Below are 17,746 nucleotides of genomic sequence, written 5' to 3'. Positions count from 1 at the left end.
TCCCCACGGGGCCTGCTCCTCATCCTCCCCCCTCCTCCCCAAGGGGCCTGGTCCCTGTCCTCCCCCCTCCTCCCCAGGGGGCCTGCTCTGTCCTCCCCCCTCCTCCCCAAGGGGCCTGGTCCCTGTCCTCCCCCCTCCTCCCCAGGGGGGGTCTGCTCTGTCCTCCCCCTCCTCCCCAGGGGGTCAGCTCTGTCCTCCCCCCTCCTCCCCAGGGGGCCTGCTCTGTCCTCCCCCCTCCTCCCCAAGGGGCCTAGTCCCTGTCCTCCCCCCTCCTCCCCAAGGGCCTGCGCCCCCTCCTCTCCCCTCCTCTCTACGGGGCCTGCTCTGTCCTCCTCCCACATGGAGGCTCCCAGTTCACCTTCCACTGACCTCAAAGCAGAGGTACTACCGTCCGGTTATTCCTGCAGAGCCTGCAGTCACACAGGTGTCTGTGAGACAAATGAGCCTGCTCTGCAAAGAGCATCCTGGACCTCACCTGCCTATGACTGCCACCTGCAAAGCAGGCTGGGCCACCAGCAGCTGCCAGAGGAGGATCTGCTCAGGGCACAGAGTGACTAGCCAGCCCCAGGCCGGCAGCACCTACACCCACCCACCCCACCCCACCTCACCTCTGCTGAGGCTGACTTCCTTTTGTACGTGAGCCTGTTAGCTGTCAGTCCTGGGTGGGGTTGAGTGTATGAATCTCAAAGTACACCTCCTCCTGCAGGGTGGGTAGGGCCAGGGCCACCCGCGGGTAAGCCCTGACCTCACCGGGCTTCCAGCGTGGGTGGGGCCAGTCCAGCTTGGGCAGCTCAGCAGGAGCTCAGGCACAGAGGGCATCTGGGGGACATAGAGGGTATCTGGGGACACAAGGTGCTGCCTGAGAGAGCCTGAGAGAGTGCCCAGGTGTGAGCTCCTGAGGGTAACCAAGGTCAGACAGGGGTATGTGCATATAGCAGCATTTGCACATGCCAAAGGTACACGTACCCCACTGTATACATGCCCCCCCCCACCATGCACACATACACCCCACCACAGAGTGAGAGCTCACATGCCCAGAGGAATCTCACGCGAACACCATGGTGGAGCCAGTGCAATGTGTTGTCCTTTCACTCCCCCGATAATAAACCTGCTCTGTTTAGTAGTGCCTTATTCCTTAGACACTACTATTTCACTTGTTTAATAACCTTTTAAAATTCTGCATGCACAGAGGCGTAATTTTACTGAGCGCGATGGTCTTTACGTCCTGCCTCACCTGGCCCACCCTCCCACTGCCCCACACCTTCCTCCTCACTGCCCCAGCAGCACAGCCATCGTGCGTCCTCCCAAGTCCTCCTGTGCCCAGTAAACACACATGAACACGCACAAGCCGTGAGTGCAGTACAGGAGCGGTCCTGTCACATGTCACAGAGCACAGATAGGGGTGCTCCCTGCCAGCTACCGAAACACACTCACAGCTGCTGCCACCAGGACGATGCTGGCACGTGGACAACAGGCCAGTGGGATGGAATGGAGAATCCCTGAAGAGAACCAGTTTACGTGAGACCAAATAAACCACAGCTCAATTCATTTGGTCAAAGGATGGATTATTGAATAGTTGGTGCTACCACACAGGAAGGAAGTGAAACTGGACTCCCCTCCGTCAAACATCTCATTCCATATTAAGTAAAAGCATCTAGACATGCTTAAGAAATGAACGCAAGTCCACAAAACAATAAAACGCCTGCCAGGAAATCCATGGCCAGCCATGCCATCCTCCTAACACACACAGGTACCCAGAATTCAAAGAGACATATTCGACTGTAAGACGATTTAATCGTGATGGCAAATGACAAATTAATAAAAGAATTGGGAATAAATGTTTTCAAGGCAGAAGAGAACCACCAACACCTGTAACAAATAAACAGACCCTACAAATGGGCAGTGGAGGGAGAGACATCCTGAGAGAAACACGGACGAAGACAGACAAGCCATAGATGGAACACAAACCGATAGGGATCTTCAAGCAAAGATCCGAAACTCACCAGGACCCAGGGCAGCACAGCGCGGGGAGCAAAGCTGCAGCTCTGCCCTCCCAGACGAAGCAGGAAGACCCTCAGCCCACTGCTGAGGCAGCGTGCTGGGACCAGGGCATGCGCACGAGAAGACGAGCTATTAGATCTCATCGAAAACTGATCTGGCAAGATCTATAAAACAGAGGCATTCGCTCTGGCCCAACAGTGCCACGCACTGAACAACGGCCCTGTGCTGGCGGCCGGGGTATTTACAGTAGCACTGTTTACACTGGCTCTTCTTTTCCTGTGGCAGCTCTAACAAATGCCCACAAACTGGGTGGCTTAGAACAACAGAAATCTATTCTCTCTCAGCTCTGGGGGTCAAAAGTCTGAAATCCGTTGCACTGGGCTGAATTCAAGGTGTCAGCAGGGCCCGCTCCCTCTGGAGGCTTTAGAAAACTCTTCTTGCTTCTTCCAGCTTCTGGTGGCTGCTGGCATTCTTTGGTGTTTGGCTACTGTGTTAGTCAGGGTCCCCGGAGAAAATAAGTCAATAGAATGTGGATATATTGAGAAAGACTCATTATCATGAATCAGGTCATGTGGTCACAGAGGCTGACAAGCCCTGAGAGCTGCAGTCGGCAAGCTGGAGACCCAGGAGAGTTCACAGTGTAAGTTCCAGCTCGATTGAACACAAATCTGAAGGCAGGAGAGGACAATGTCCCAGCGCAGAGGCAGCCAGCCAGACAGGGAATTCTTCCTTCCCCTGCCTTTCTGCTCTTCTCAGGCCCTCCACTGATTGGATGAGGCCCACCCACATTGGGGAGGGCATCTACTTTACTCAGTCTACAGACTCAAATGCTCATTTCATCTAGAAACAGCCCTCATATACACACCCAGAATCATGTCTGACCAGGAAACTGGGTGCCCTGTGGCCCAGCCAAACTGCCACACAAAATCAACCATCACGCCCACACCACTAACCTCTGATTCCATCTGCACATCATCTTCTCCTCTTGTCTAAATCTCTTCCTGCCTCCCTGTCATGAGGGCACTTGTGATGGCACTTAGGGCCCACCACATAACCCAGGATCACCTATATCAAAATTCTTAACTGAATCACGTCTGCATAGATTCTACTTCTAGATAAGGTGATACTCAGAGGTGCCGGGGATTAGCCCCTGCCTACTTTGGGGCCATTCCTCAGCCTATCAGGGACCAAAAACCCAATCCTGAAGCCCAAATTAGTGGCTCTGAGGGGGATGCGTCCAAGCTCATAACAGAGCACTGCCTGTTTGGTAATCCGCCTCTCCCGCCCATATGGCCAAGACGATGGGACTCATCTGTCTCCATGATGAACGCAAGAGGGCCTCTTGGATCTGAGTGAGGCGAGTAGGCCAACTGTGCTGCCCATAGCATTTTCCTGTAAAAATGAGTGTCCCACTTTGGCACAAAGGTGTGCGGCCCTGCCTTTTCAACAAGGCAGCAAAACGATGTGATGAAGGTGTGAAGAGTGCTCTTGGGAGGCTTGCATGGGGGGAGGGAGGTGCCCCTTCCTAAACCCACCTTCTGCTCCCCAAACCGTGCTGCGATGAGCTGTGGCCCGCATGGGTGGCTTCTGCCTCGCCTATACCCCAATCCCGCCTCCAAATGCCTTAGCGCCCAGCCACTCAGAGCACCCCGTGGGCTCAGCTGGGGTACACCCAAAGACTCATGTCCCTGCATGTCACCCCATCCTCTACTTCCCACGCAGCCACTGTCTGAGTGTCCATCCATCAAGGCCCTCTCACCCGAGCAGCCTGGCAGCTACGGGAACCACACCCCTCCCACCCCTGTATGCCTTTGTCTTTGTCCCTCCAAATGGGATGTCCCTGAGGGCCAGGCCCATTCTGTGCCCCGCACACCCAACCTCAGGTGCTGGATGCGTGAATGAGGCCCATTCACAGGACAGGTGGCCCGTCTTCTGCCCTCACATGTCTCCAACTCCAGGGTCTCCTCCTGCCACACTTCATGTGTCCCCAAACCTCGCTGTCCACCTCCCAAGGGCCAGATGCCTCCCAGACAGCTTGGGGGGACTGGTCCACACACAGAGGCCCTCATCCTTCCAGGTGCTCAGCCAAAACCTCAGCGCACCTCGACCCCCACCCATCCCAGATCCAACATGGCAGCAAGTCCCCTTGGCTCCACCTTCCAATAAATACCCAGTCGGGCCATCTTCCCACCCCCACTGCTGCACTGGGGTCTGCACTACCACACTCTCCAGGACCACCTCAAAGCCTCTGACTGGGGCTGCCTGCACCCCCACAGTCCATTCTCCCTAGAAGCCTGCAATCTTGTCCAAACCCTCAGCTCCCAGGCCTCCCGTCTGAGCATCCCCCACCAAGAGGCTTACACTCCCCCACCCCCTCACCCCGCCAAGAACCAAGGCCTGCTCCTGCCTGAGGACCTTTGCACCTGCTACTCCATCTGCCTGGAACTCTCCTCTCCAAACTCAGGCCCAGCTCCTGTCTTTCCACAACCAACTGCACCTTCTCAACGAGGCCTCCCGCCGTCCCTTCCCCACTTGAGTTCTCTCCTTTGCACTCACCACATCTCCCTCCTATGTGACTTACTGATCCTGTTTGCAGGCCGTCTTCCCTGACACTAGAATGCTCTCTCCACACCGAGAACCGCGTGCCCAGAGTGCCAGGTGGAGGCAGGGAGCTCCGTATACTGTGGAGACGTGGGCCTGAAGCAACCTGGCCCTTCCCCGGTGTCATGAGAGAGCTGGTGCTTGCTGCCCTCTGCCATGCCAAGTTCTCAGGGGCTGGCACTGCTCTGGGGGCTACTGCGCCACCCCGGCCCCATGTGCGCAGTCAGAGAGCAGCAGGCCAGATCCGACACCCCAGGCCAGTGCACAGGCATGAAAAAGGGCCAGATGCCCCAGAAAGGCATTTAATGAAAGGCTCGTTTCACTGGCTTCACCCATGTGCATGACAGCACCACCACATGCCCACTCTTTTCAGAGAAAAAGGGGCCTTTGTGGGCTATAAATAGCCCGGCCAGATGTGGGAACGCCTGTGGGTCTCTTCCCAGGATTCCGCCTGTGCCCCACAGATGCCGCAACAGCAGGAGCAGGAGGGTGCGACCGCACGTCAGGCAGCAGAGGGTTAAGCAGTGGTGCCTGCTCCACCGGGACGGACGAGGCAGGGACATCCCAGCCAGTGGGACAGCAGGCTCCGCTCACCCCCCGCCCCCGTGCAGGACACGGCTGTGAGCAGAAAATCAGGCTGTGGAAAATGCACTGCAGTCTCTTCACACACAGAAAACAGGGAGACAGACGCGGGGACCACAGGGAGCCTTTCAGGAGGGGCGTACTCACCAAAGCAGAGTGCTGGGTTCCCGTTCAGGACAAACACAGTCTGAGCAGGGCACCCACGTCTTTGATAAGGAAGGCCCAGCAGTCTGTGAGTAACTGTCTGCAGAAATGCAAAACACAGAAGCACTGAGGGTGGATTTGAAGGTACTCTCAAAGCCTGATTACTGTTACTAATCAGTGTCCCCCAACCCCCAGGCCAGGCCTTGGCGGGAGGGGGAGCCCAAATGCAGAGGGCACCCAAGAACCATCTAGGTCTGCGCTTCCAACAGAAGCACCCGGTGAGCCACACATGCGAGCCCCATGCGTGATGTCAGGTGCTCCTAGGAGCTCTGTTCAGAGAGTGAAAACAGATAGGTGAAATCGTACTAACGTGTTTTATTTAATCCAATACAAACCCAAAGCACAATCGCTTTGACACGTAAGCAGCAGAGTCAGGAACGGGCTACTCCGCAGTCCCCTCCCTCCGTCTGGTTTGTTTACAACCCAGGCCTCCCGCCTGCTGTGTTTACACTCGCAGTGCCGCTGGGCTCTGGGCAGCCACACGTGGGCCACTCCGCCCTGGGTGGCAGCCGCAGCTCTGGACAGCATGGGTCTAAAGCACGAACCAGCAGCATCGCCACGTGGGGCTCTGCTGCAGGAGCCAGTGTGGGTCCAAGTGCAGCTGAAGGTGTGGAAGCTTCTGCTCACTGTAAATGGACCTGACAAGGTCAGAGTTGAGTGACTGCTACGGACGGAGGTCCTGGGCAGCAGCGCTCAGCCCATCTCGGGCCCGGTTCCTCGAAGCCCCGTCCTCAGCGGGCGACAGAGCACCAGTGCCCGCGTGTATCTCTCACGAGGGACGGACCCAGGGGCCACCCTGGGTGGCTGGATCCTGCTCGGGCTCTCTGTCCTGTCATGGCAGCTTCCGGACACACTCCTGTGCCCAGGCCTCATCAGACCTGAGCTCCTGTAATATAATCCCGTCCGAAGGCTTTGGGACGTTTGGTTCACCCTTTGCACCGATCGGCATTACGGATAGTCAGTGTGTGTAGTTTTTACATCAGTGAGTCATGAACTTTCAGTCCCTCACGGCAGTCTCCACAGCTCAGACCACTCACCACTGGTTAGGTGGTGAGTCCTTCCCGTGGTCCTTCTCCCCCACAGGACCCTGACCCTCTTGGGCGGTGATCCTGGGTGGCTGCCCAGCGGACAGCCTCACAGGGCTGCAGCAGGGCCTCTGACACACGCAGAAGTAATTAACTCCCTTTTCAGCGTCCTTTAATTGCATCTGCAATTGTCCTACTCTCAGCTCGGCAAGACAGTGAAGGCCGCTTGCTAAAAATAAAGCTGCCACCTGTGGACAGGTATGTCCCATCTTACACCCATAGAGCCCCCTGCTACTGGGGACCATCCTGGCACCAGGGCCCCTTGGGAAGACAAAGCCTCAAGGATGTTAAAGACCAGGCAGCACCAAAGCAACAGCACTCAGAGGAGTTCCCTCTCTGTACGTAAGTGCTCAGCATAAGCATGTTGGGAACGGATGAGTTTGGGTCTCAGAGAAAAAAACTCAGGGGTGAGACATAAAATTATACCTGTTACTCTCCAGCTCCCTAGACAGATGTCCACTGAAGCCCATCATCGGAGGCCACAGAGACCCTCCCGGCCCTTCCTCTTCCACACTTCGGGGAAGGTCGCTGGCAGGCGATGGCCCTGCAGTGGCACCCCCAGCACCCCGACCATGCCGTGCCTCGAGGCCAGGCCTCCCAGACCGCTTGGTCCCTGCTCTCAGGAGGATACATGATCCCCACGGTCAGCTACTCGCAGAGGCCATCCTTGGTTCAGGCAGTGTCCCCAGGACTCTCATCATAGAGACAGATGGGCCCATAGTGGCAACCGAAGGATGAACTGCTCTGTCCCCACGCAAAGAACCCACTGGAAGTGACATAACACTTCCATATGAACCACTTCCCACTGGAAAAGGTGATCCCTTAAAGGACTTGGTTTTCTACTCTAATGCAAGTTATAGAATATATTTTTCAATCTTCCTAAGCATTTCCTTTTAAATTGCCTTTTATAAGCACATTACTTACCATGTTTCCCCGAAAATAATACCGAGTCTTATATTAATTTTTTCTCCAAAAGACATATTAGGGCTTATGTTCAGGGGATGTCATCCTGAAAAATCACGCTCGGGCTTATTTTCCAGTTAGGTCTTCGGGGAAACACGGTATCTCGTGAAGGTAAAGCCATGAGGAGCTTCCTAACAGGGGAAGGCTGGGCAGGGCTCCAAGGGCCAGGGGCAGGGCTCCACGGCCCAGGAGCTCAGGAACCAAACACCAAACGCCCTCTCCTTGAAAACAATTCAGTCAGCACGATGGGCTTTCTGGGGAGGAGGCAGTAGCTGCAACATCCTACACATTGAAAACCTAAGTCCTTCCTGGAAACTCCCTCTAATGCAGACACGTCAGCACAAGCCTTTAATCCAGGTCTCTGGGACAAGCTGCAAATGGCTACGGGTCTGAAGTGGCCTGAAGTGGCCATGTGTCCTCCCAGCTCTGGGTGTGACTGACAGGTGCACCCCCAGCCAGCACCCTCATACCTGATGCTTCCAACACCCTCCTCACTGCCACATTCAAAGTTGCCAGGAACGGTCCCGGCCATTTTCCTAGCTCTTCTGGAAGCCAATTCTTTGGCTGCTGGCCCCCAACCCAAACAGAGACCGGCTCCCTCTGCAGCCCTCCTCTTCTGGCTCAATCAGAAATCAAAGTAAACTCTACAGAAGGTTGAGAAGTGCCCCCCTAGTCCCCTGAGCTTAGGCTGCAGCAGGCTCCTGGAAACAGCGGGCGCCTAGGGACAGCCAGTCAGAGTTTCCATCCGCAGCTTAAGTCTGACCGCCACGCACAGCAGCTACAGGGTGTGAGGCTGAAGGACCCAGGGCTCGACCCGCCTCACCGGTCGCTGACCCCACACAGGAAGTGGCACTGAAGGAGGTAATGGACAGAAAGCCAGGAGGCTTGGAGCCTGCGTGCAGCCTCACACTGGGTGGTGGTCCCACCCTGCACCCTGCCCCTGCCCTTCCTGAGCACCGGACACCCAGCTATGGGCCCGCACCCAGCATGGCCGTGCGGGGCCTTCTGCCCTTACCACAATCAGGCCCCTGCATCCTCTGTGGCTGCAGCGGCCAGGTGGAGTGTGGGGACTCGGGCAGGGCGTTCTGAAGTCCACCTTCTCTGTCTGCTCCCAAATCACCTGGTTCCTGGAGGTAAGGAACAGACAGCGCTGCTGTGTGATGGGGCAGACTGCCTCCCACGAGAGCAGCTCAGGAGTCGGTTCTAAAAGACCCACACTCCGCAGGCAGCCTGCATCCCACACCTGATGAGCGGTGTGGAGGCAGCTCTTCGTCCTGGCTGGTGATGGCAGAGTCTGAGACAGTGAGAAAGGGGATGATTAGCTGGGCAAACCGTGAGCCAGAACCCTTTATCCACTTCCCCTCAGCTCCCCAGAGTAAGTGGCTTGGCCACTCCACAGGCCAAGCAAGTCACAGGGCGTAGCTCACCTGGCCAGGTGTGACCAGGAGCAGCAGCATGAGGGAGTGGAGGGTGTTGACTGCACCCCAGTTCCGTCCACACCCCCTCCTAGTTCCCAGCTCATGTGACACACGCATGCTGAGTGCGAGCTCCTGGGGGCACGGAGGGAGTCAGGGCGGGTCAGGCCTTGCCTGCAATGGTGTCAGCAGTAATCGAGTCACAATACACAATCATCTGTTCTCACAAAGCTTCCAAACCCGGCCCTAACTTAGAACCATGTAGTAAGAAAAGGCTGGGGTTCGAGCTTAGTATTTTGACAACACTTAAGTTTTCAAATGAATTACAGACTTGAAAACCAAAATCAGAAGAAGAGGAAACAGGGGGAAGGAGGAGGAGCGTCAAAGAGAGAACAAAGAAAGGAAGAAACCTCAAAGCTACCAGAATTTGTGAGAGTTTTTAATAACCTTAAAAGGAGGGCAGGCCTGCTAAACACTGCACAGCTCAGGGCCACAGAGAAGTGTCAATGCCAAGCTGAGGAAACCCTTGGCAAGGGCTCCTTCGTTCCCCTCACAGGCTCGTGGCCTCTGTGGGGAGGCAGTGAGCACCCCAATCCCCTAACAGAGTGCCCCGGTGCAGCGCCTACACACCCCTGTAGATGGCCAGTGACCCCAATCCTATCCCCAGAATGGCTCCTGTGTGTGGCATGTCCTTCCCATCTGTCACAGCCCAGCTCAAATGCTGCAGCCCCTAAAGGGAGACCTTTAGCAGCAAGTCCCCATGGGAAAGGCCTGGCCAGGGCAGCCCAGCTGAGGTTTCAGGACTGAGGTGGCTGGAACACAAGGATCATCCAGGGCAATGACGGGTCAACCACTCGGTCAGACCCGTGGGGCTATGCAAGCACTCCCTGCAGATTTCTGCTTGGCAGCCCTGACTGTGCCCGGCCCTGCACTTGGCAGTTAGGACATGCCTGTCCCTGTGTTCCAGAAAGGGCTCACTGCACGTGACTGAGCCACACAGAAGCTCCCCACCCCCCCACCTAGGACAAGGCCAGACAGACCCCTGAGTTCTCCCTGTGCCCCGTCAGTGATGAGCCAAACGGCACATCCCCACAAATCAATCGGAACAAAATTCTGGTTCCCCAAACTCCGATGCAGCTTCTCGCCTTCCCCCAGGCCCCCTGGCCCCACTGCCAGGCTGAGCTGGCCTCAGGGGCACATCCTCTGACCTACTACCCAACATTCCATCCTTCATCCCGCTGCCCGCCACCTGGAATCTTGTCTACACCGCCCTGCAAAGGAAAACACGGTTTGCCTGACCCTCCCGTGCTTGCTGATCTCATGCTCACACATCCCCCTGTGTGGTTCCCTTGCCCCTTCCCCCGCCCAATGATCCTCTCTAATAAAACCCCTTCTTACTAAGTCCACGATTGTTTTTCACTTGACAACTGATGTATGTGATTTGAAGCCCCAAAACATGTGGCCATGTGGCCTAATGGACAGGTGAGACCTTTGATTTCCACCTTCCTGAAGACTCGCAAGGTGGCATGAGGTCCCACCAGTTCAGGGTCACAGTACGAACAAGGACTGGTCCAAGGGACACCTCAGGGGCATGTCTGACATCCTGTGTCACAGCTGCTCCTGGAGCTGGTGGGCAAGAGAAACGGGGAAGCAACACCAGAGGAAAATGCTGCCACTGGCACATGGCTGGTGCCCACACAGTGGAAAAGCCAGCCCTTGAGACATGACCCACAGCAGAGGGATGCTGTGTGCGGAGGACTCTCCCTCCAGCACGGGCAGGGCTCCGTGGGACCACTGAAGCGGGGCACAGCTACATGCGTGTGCCCAGGACCCCTGCTCCCTAGCTCCTGCAGGGACCACCCCAGCAACTTTGGGCTCAAAGCCATGCAGAGGCACTGCTGCTGAACTGGTCACGGCTCTCCTGAGTGCTGAACACTCTCTTTTCTGAAGGTGTTACAACCAATGTGGGAAATGAGATGGTCTTCTCACTGGTAATCAGAAAAATACAAATTAAAGCAAGATGCCATTCTCCCCTTACAGAATTAACAAAGCAAAAAGGATAAGGCTCAATGGTGGTGAGGGGGTGTGAGCTCACACCACTGCTAACAGGAAGACTTTTCTAGAAGCAACGTGGTAGGGATGCCCAGGACCTTACAAAGGTCAGCACTACCTACGGGTAATGACGGGATATAGGGACAGATATTCACACAAAAGTTCTCATCCCAGTAGACTCTCAGCATAAACAACCCCAAAGACAGAGTCAAATAAATGAGAATACACAAAGGACCACACTGGCGCCAAATTGTGGGGCTGTGTCCTTCTGGACACGTGACGTTGAACAGACTGCCACGGTTCTGAGTCACACACACATCAGCCAACCAAGGAGTAGTGGTGACACCCACCACCTGCCGAGACACTTTGGCACATGAGGAGCCGTCCAAATAAACCTCTAAAAGTTGCATTCACCTGAGTTTTCTCCTACCCTGGAGAGTGGCATATGGCTAGAAACCTTGGAGTCCTGAATGGTCTCGGGTCAGCGTGTGTTGCTTCAGTTACAAATGAATTAATGGATTGGATTTAAGAGAAGGGGATGATGAGTTTTAGCAAACCGCGTTTCCTCGCGCTGGTTAAACTCCGTATGTGTTTAGAAAGAGAAGCTCCCAGGCTTTGCTCCCAGACCAAACTGCAGAACGAGGAGCTGAAATCACTCAGTCTTCACGAGACACCTCTGCACAGCCATCGGGACGCAAATCCTGGAAACTTGATTTGTCATGAGTATACATGTTGGCACGTCTCACTAACTTTACTCCAAAACTTAGATATGGTACCATGATAACTCACAGAAATTAAGATTGGCTGCATGTTATTTATGATAGGAAAACACACAATGCTGGCTTCCGAAGAGAAGGGGAGCCCCTGGGGGAAGTCGTCCCCATGCTCTTCCTTATGACAACACTGATGTCCGTGGCAACAAGACGTCTGAGAAGAGTGGGATGCTTTTTCTTTGTGGATGCCTACGTGATGTGAGAGCCCTGCTTTCTTTGCAAAAGGGATTGATTGGTAAGATGATGAAAGTGTATTAGATTTGAGGGAGTTGAAAAAATGCCCCAAAATACCAGTCCACAGGAAATAACGGATGCCTATCACTCAAAACTACAAGCCAAAGACAGTGAGTGAAAATTGTCCACCGCCGTTCACAGAAGCAGAGTTGAAAATTCACTGGAAGCTCACACCAGCCATCTTTCGTTTGAACTATCCAGTCCTCTTCACATAAGGGTTCGTGTCTGTTCCAAGGGGCTACTTGGGGGCTTTCCACTATCAAATCTTAAATCTTGTCTTTTCTCTTTCTGCTCAAGCTCACAGCCACCTGTTTGTTGCTGCTGATTTTGGACAGCAGGGATGAGGTCCCTCCTTGAAAGACAGAGGGAGCGAGAAAAGCCAGGGTCACCAAGGGCAGGGGTGACACCCACTGGTCCGGCCAGAGTGAGGGTCTCATGAAAACGACTAAGATTCAGGCTGGTTATAGGTTCCACCTTCACAAAGTGGACGCTTTAAACGAAATCACACTTCCCTCTTGTGGTGCTAGGGGGTCCGCAGCCCTGTGGGGACAAGCCAGGCTAAGTCCCAGCCATCACCACGGGGACTGAGATTGTTCTGTGGGTCGTCACCCTTCTGCTCCTTGCTGAGCTGACCCTGACAACTATAATGCAAGCCTGTTGGCTCCAAATTGAATGGGATTTCTGTCTTTATTCAGTGTATTTCTGTTCTTGGCACTAGGCCCTCTCCACAGCTGAAACATCTCACACGCTCACCACAGCCCTGGACACGCAAGCATTAATCAGGGCCCAGAGCCAGCCCCAGAAGATCACCTGTTTTCAATGTATCAGCCAGCAGCCCCCATTCTGGCACAGACGGGATTGGGCACGACCACATGTGAAGTGCTCACCCTACGTATGAGGGCCAGGTCCCCACTGTGAAAAGAACCTCAGCCCCGTGCATCCCACGGAAGACAAACAGCAGGCAGCACCTGGGCCCCTGCACCCTGGCCTGCCCAGCGCAAAGGGCTGCTGGTTCAGCCAGGGGTGGATGGTAGTTAGAAAGTCATTTTAAACATGACCATGTGCTAAAGATGTTATTTAACTCATTATTCATGAGGAACCAACGACATGTTAAATCCCTTCAAAGGAGAAGCCAAAGAACCAACAAATGAAACGGAGTTGGCTCAGGGAGGAGTACTGGGGGTGACTGCCTAATGGGTACGGGGTTTCTTTGGGGGTCATCAAAATGTCATAGAACTGAATAGAAGTGGTGGTGGCACAACACAGTGAATGTACTAAATGCCACTAAATTGTTCACTGTAAAGTGGTTAATTTTGTTATGTTAATTTCAGCTCAAATTTAAAAAAATATATGGAATAAAGGAATATCGAAATGAATTTCCAATGGGCACAAACTGGCTTTTCCCACGGGAGGCAGTGAGCCCCACCCCCTGGACAGAACTCATTTGCATGTCTACAGACAGGACTGTTTGCGTGGCTATTACTACAACCTCCAGAGCTCTAGGAAGACAGACAAACCCCACAGGTTCCAACCTCCCATCCAAAGGCCCTCATCCAACGTCCAATGTGGGAAGACGAGAGGGGGAGCTGTGAAATTTAGGAGGAAAGGGGGCTGGGACTAGGTGCTGGTGCAGAGTGTGACGAAGAGTCAAGTGGCGTCCAGAGAGACCCTGCGTTTCTAGAGGGAAGCAGGGCAGTGGGAGAGCTGGGGAGCTGGGAGCGAGCAGGAGGCTGGCCTCGACAGAGGATGGAACTGAGGTCCCAAGCATCACCATCCAGCGAGAGGCCTACGGAGTTCCCGGAGTGCTGCAGCGCCTGGGGCATGCACCAAGGGACCCAACACATAAAATGCTAAGTGCTAAGATGAAAAAAAGAGTCCTTCTTAGTCAGACAAAAATCATGGGGACGCTCAGCTCTGTCAAAAATAAGGACGGGTGTCACCAATTCACTTTCAGAAATGCCTTGTCTTTCTGCTCATCTACAATTCTTTCCAGAGCTCCCTGAAAATCTCTCAGAACTCCTAACATCAGAGAGAGGGGCTGCCTCGAGGCTTCTACTTCTTTGAGTAAAACCCCTGCTCTAGGAAGCCCAGGGTCTCCACACGACATCCAGCAGTCGTGTACCTGTTCAGACAGGCTTGTCCTATGGGGACCATTCTTCAGAGATCAGAGGTGTGACCGTTCTTCACACGCCATTACCCAAGAGGCCGCCCAGGGACCAGTGAGGTCCCTTCTGTTCAGAACACCCACCGTGCCACATCGAGAGCATGTACTTCCGTCTGCAGGGGGCCACGCTCAAGAAATGTCCGTCTCAAGGCCTGAGTTAGCTACGTGTACACACAACTCCTCAAAGAGAGCCAAACTGCATCCTTTCACTGCGATTAATGTGAGTAATCAATACTCAAGTGGTCAGTCCCAGGACAGCACATGGGAATACAATCTGCAGGCCCAGTGGTCAGAGCCGTCAGCTGAGTTCTGTTCCGGTGTAAAGCTGTGGGCGGTGACGGCCAGGTCACAAGGATTCCTCCCTGGGTTCACGTGACAATGACAAATGTGAGCACCATGTCAATTACTGAAACCTTCTGCAAGGATGCCGCTCCATTTCCACTGCCCTGTCATTACTGCATAACTGTTAGGTTCCAAGCCACAAGCTCTAGAAAGCATGGCTCCAAGAAAGTTTGGTTACTTTTTTACAAGCAATCAGAACAGAAACTAAAATGTCACCAGCCTCCTGGAAAGAAACTGAATGATTAATCTGCAGGTTGTCATGGATGAAAACCCTCTGTGAAGAGAAGTGGGCACATATCCTGACAGGCCCTGCACTCCTGGAAGCCATGCAAGGTCATGGTCACAGAAACCTCTTCCTGGACAAACATCTCTATGCACTTTCATGCCCTCTGTGCCCAGCTGCCCATCTTCTAAGACCTCAGAACTGGGTGATCCTGTCGTCCCTCAGGGGTCGCCCCAGGCCAGCAATGGGTTCCTAGAATTGAGCCCCAAAGGAAACAAGGGCTCCCAATGCTGAGAGGATGTGCACCCAAACTCACTCAGTGGAAGGGCTGACTTTCGTTTCCCTTCTTTCTGTACTTGCTACAGTAAACACGTGTGACTTTAATAGTGGGGGGGGGGCGGTGGGGATCACCTAGAAAGGTCACAGTCTTATCAATCGTTGCAAGGGTATGATTGCAGGGAGCACACCCCACACCCCACATTTGGAAACAGCCTGAGCTGTCCGGGCACCGGTGTTGATGTCACCACACTTCACAGCCTACAACGGACAAGCGACAGAAGGACCGTATGAAGTACCACGGGACGGTGAGTCGGACAGCAGCCAAAACGAGCAACGGGGGGTCACCGTGCCAGGCCTGGTCATCCAAACAACTCTCCATCATTGGGGGAACTCCATGTCCCACAACTGCACCAGGGTTCACACAGGACGGTGCTTCACTCTACCTGCAACGTGGATTCCCGAATCCTTGTGCATTTGTAAAAACCTGTTTTCCTTCTATTGCTCACAAATCCCTCTCCTATTCTAGAGCCCAGAGTGACACCAATTTTTTTAATTAAACGAAGCAAAATTAATCTCACTTGAGAATTACTAAACTGACGGAAAGTCCCCTCACCTAGGAAGATGCCACAATATCAGAGTGAGGAGCTCCATGGTCTGAATGTCTGTGTCCACCCCACATTCATCCGTTGAAATCCTAACCCCACTGTGATGAGTTCTGGAGTGGGGCGTTTGGGAGGTGACTAGACAGTGAGAGTAGGGATGGGATCAGCGCCTTAGAAAAGCGACCCCAGAGAGCCCCCATCACCTTTTCCACCACGTGAGCACACACTGAGAAGTCTGCAACCTGGCAGACGACCCTTACCTGACCAGCCTGCACCCCGATCTCTAATTTTCAGCCTCTCCACTGTAAGAATAAATGTGTGTTGTTTATAAGCCACCCAGTCTGTGGTACTTTGTCACAGAACCGTGAATGGACTAACAAAGGAACCCAGATCCACAGCTCTGTCTTTCTAGGATTCACGATGGAGGAAGACCACGTATCACACTGATGGACATGCTGTCTACTGTCTCCTACCTTCAGCCCCGCCAGGTAAACTATGACCTAACAATCTCTGCTGAGACCTCTGACTGAAACGTGCCTCTCCGTTCGGCTTTGTTTACCAGGGTCTGTAAAGTTAAGTCAAATTGAGGCCTTGGTCGGAAAAGACGAAACATAAATAAGTCAGTACTACATATGCCACTCGGACCACTCTCCTTAAACATCATGAACAAGGGGTGGAATCTCTTCCACCCTTTAGAGAGACTCTCTCTGTGAGAAACTGCTCCTTGGCGGCACCCTGACCCTTCTGTAAACTCGTGATGACCCACAGGTGACTGGGGTGCCACGTATTAACTTCCTACCTCCGGGCAACAAATGCTGCCCAGCAGCTTAAGAGTCTAATGTTGCTCCTAACACATCTCATTTGTGACTCCCTGGGGATACCTCGTGAACCCAGGGCACCCAGCCTAGGGAGGTGGGGCAATGCCCTGGGCTGTGCTGATCACCCCATTTTAAAGGCTGCATTCAAATACTAGGTCTAATCCTTTCCCACTCCCAGGACCAGGAGAGAGGGGTTACCACTGCAGATCCTCAGACACCAGGGGATAATAAGAAAGTACTGCAAACAGCTCTGTTCACAGTCAACAACTTAGAAGGGATGATCCAATTTCTCAAAAACCAAAACGACCGAACTCATCCATGATGAAATAGGTCACCTGAACAATGCTGTAATTATTAAAGAGATTGAATTCATAGTTACAAACCTTCTGGAAAAGATATCAACAAGTCCAGATGGTTTTACCAGCAAATTCTACTGAGCATTTAAGAAGTAACAACAATTCTGCACAACATCTTGCAGAGAACAGAAGAGGAAGATATTTCAAGTTCAATAAGGCCAGCGGCATCCTGACAGCAAAACCAGTCAGAGACAGCACATGAAGAGTGCAGATCAACACGCTTTGTGAACACAGATGCAAAAATCCTCAACAACATATCAGCAAATTATACCAATAGATAGAAATGGTACCCCACAACCAACTGGAGTTGATCCCAGAATGCAAGGCAAATGCAATTTTCAAAAATCAACACATGTAATCTACATATTAACAGCCTACAGAATAAAAACACACATGAGCATATCAATTTATGCAGAAAAAGCATTTGAAAAACTACAGCATCCACTCTTGATAAAACTTCTCAGCAACCTTGGAATAGAAGGTGCTGCCATGTCTGAGAAAGAACGTCTATAAAGAAACGCACAACTAACATGACACTCAGGGGGGGCCACTGCATGCTTTCCCCAGACGAGAGACAAGGCAGGATGTCCCCCTCACTGCCTTTGTACTGGAGGCCTGGCTAGTGAATGAAGCAAGCAAGAGACATAAAGGGGCACGCAAATTAGCAAGGAGGAAGTAAACGGCCTTTCCACAGACAACATGATTCCAGACGTAAAAAATGCCGTAAGGAATTTTCAAGGAATCTACAAACAAAACAAAACAAAACAAAAAAAGCTCTTAGACCACATGAGTTTAACAAAGTCACAGGAACATGATCAGCAATGTCAAATACGTCATCTTTCCATGTACTCTGTCAACATTTGGTCAATTGATAAACGGAACTTCATCACAACTACAACGTGACGCTCTGTGAAAGATCCTGTGCTGAGAATTAAAAGACAAGTTACAGACTGAGAGAAAATAATTGCCAATCACATATCTGACAAAGAAGTCAACAGGAAGAAAATAAACCACTCAATTAAAATATGAGCAAAAGAACTGAACAGACAGTT

General features: G+C 53.0%; 1 protein-coding gene across 8 annotated transcripts in view; it reads right to left on the bottom strand.

Annotated features, from left to right (window-relative positions):
* SEMA4D (semaphorin 4D) overlaps positions 1-17,746 on the bottom strand; it is a 111,420-nt gene that overhangs the window by 72,293 nt on the left and 21,381 nt on the right. For 5 of the 8 annotated variants that reach the window (XM_081067574.1, XM_081067577.1, XM_081067576.1 and 2 more), the window contains exons 2-3: positions 8,452-8,563; positions 5,332-5,428 (exon numbers count right to left, since the gene is read on the bottom strand). The exons of 1 other annotated variant lie outside the window; for it this stretch is intronic. The gene's annotated coding sequence lies outside the window, so the exon portion shown is untranslated. The remainder of the gene's footprint in view (positions 1-5,331; positions 5,429-8,451; positions 8,564-17,746) is intronic. 2 more of the 8 variants (XM_081067575.1, XM_081067572.1) reach the window with 1 other exon arrangement.

This window comes from Rhinolophus hipposideros (assembly GCF_964194185.1).
Source record: "Rhinolophus hipposideros genome assembly, chromosome: 11".
NCBI classification, from domain to species: domain Eukaryota; kingdom Metazoa; phylum Chordata; class Mammalia; order Chiroptera; family Rhinolophidae; genus Rhinolophus; species Rhinolophus hipposideros.
The sequence above is the reverse complement of the archived record's forward strand: the minus strand, read 5'-3'. Positions and strand labels throughout refer to the sequence as shown.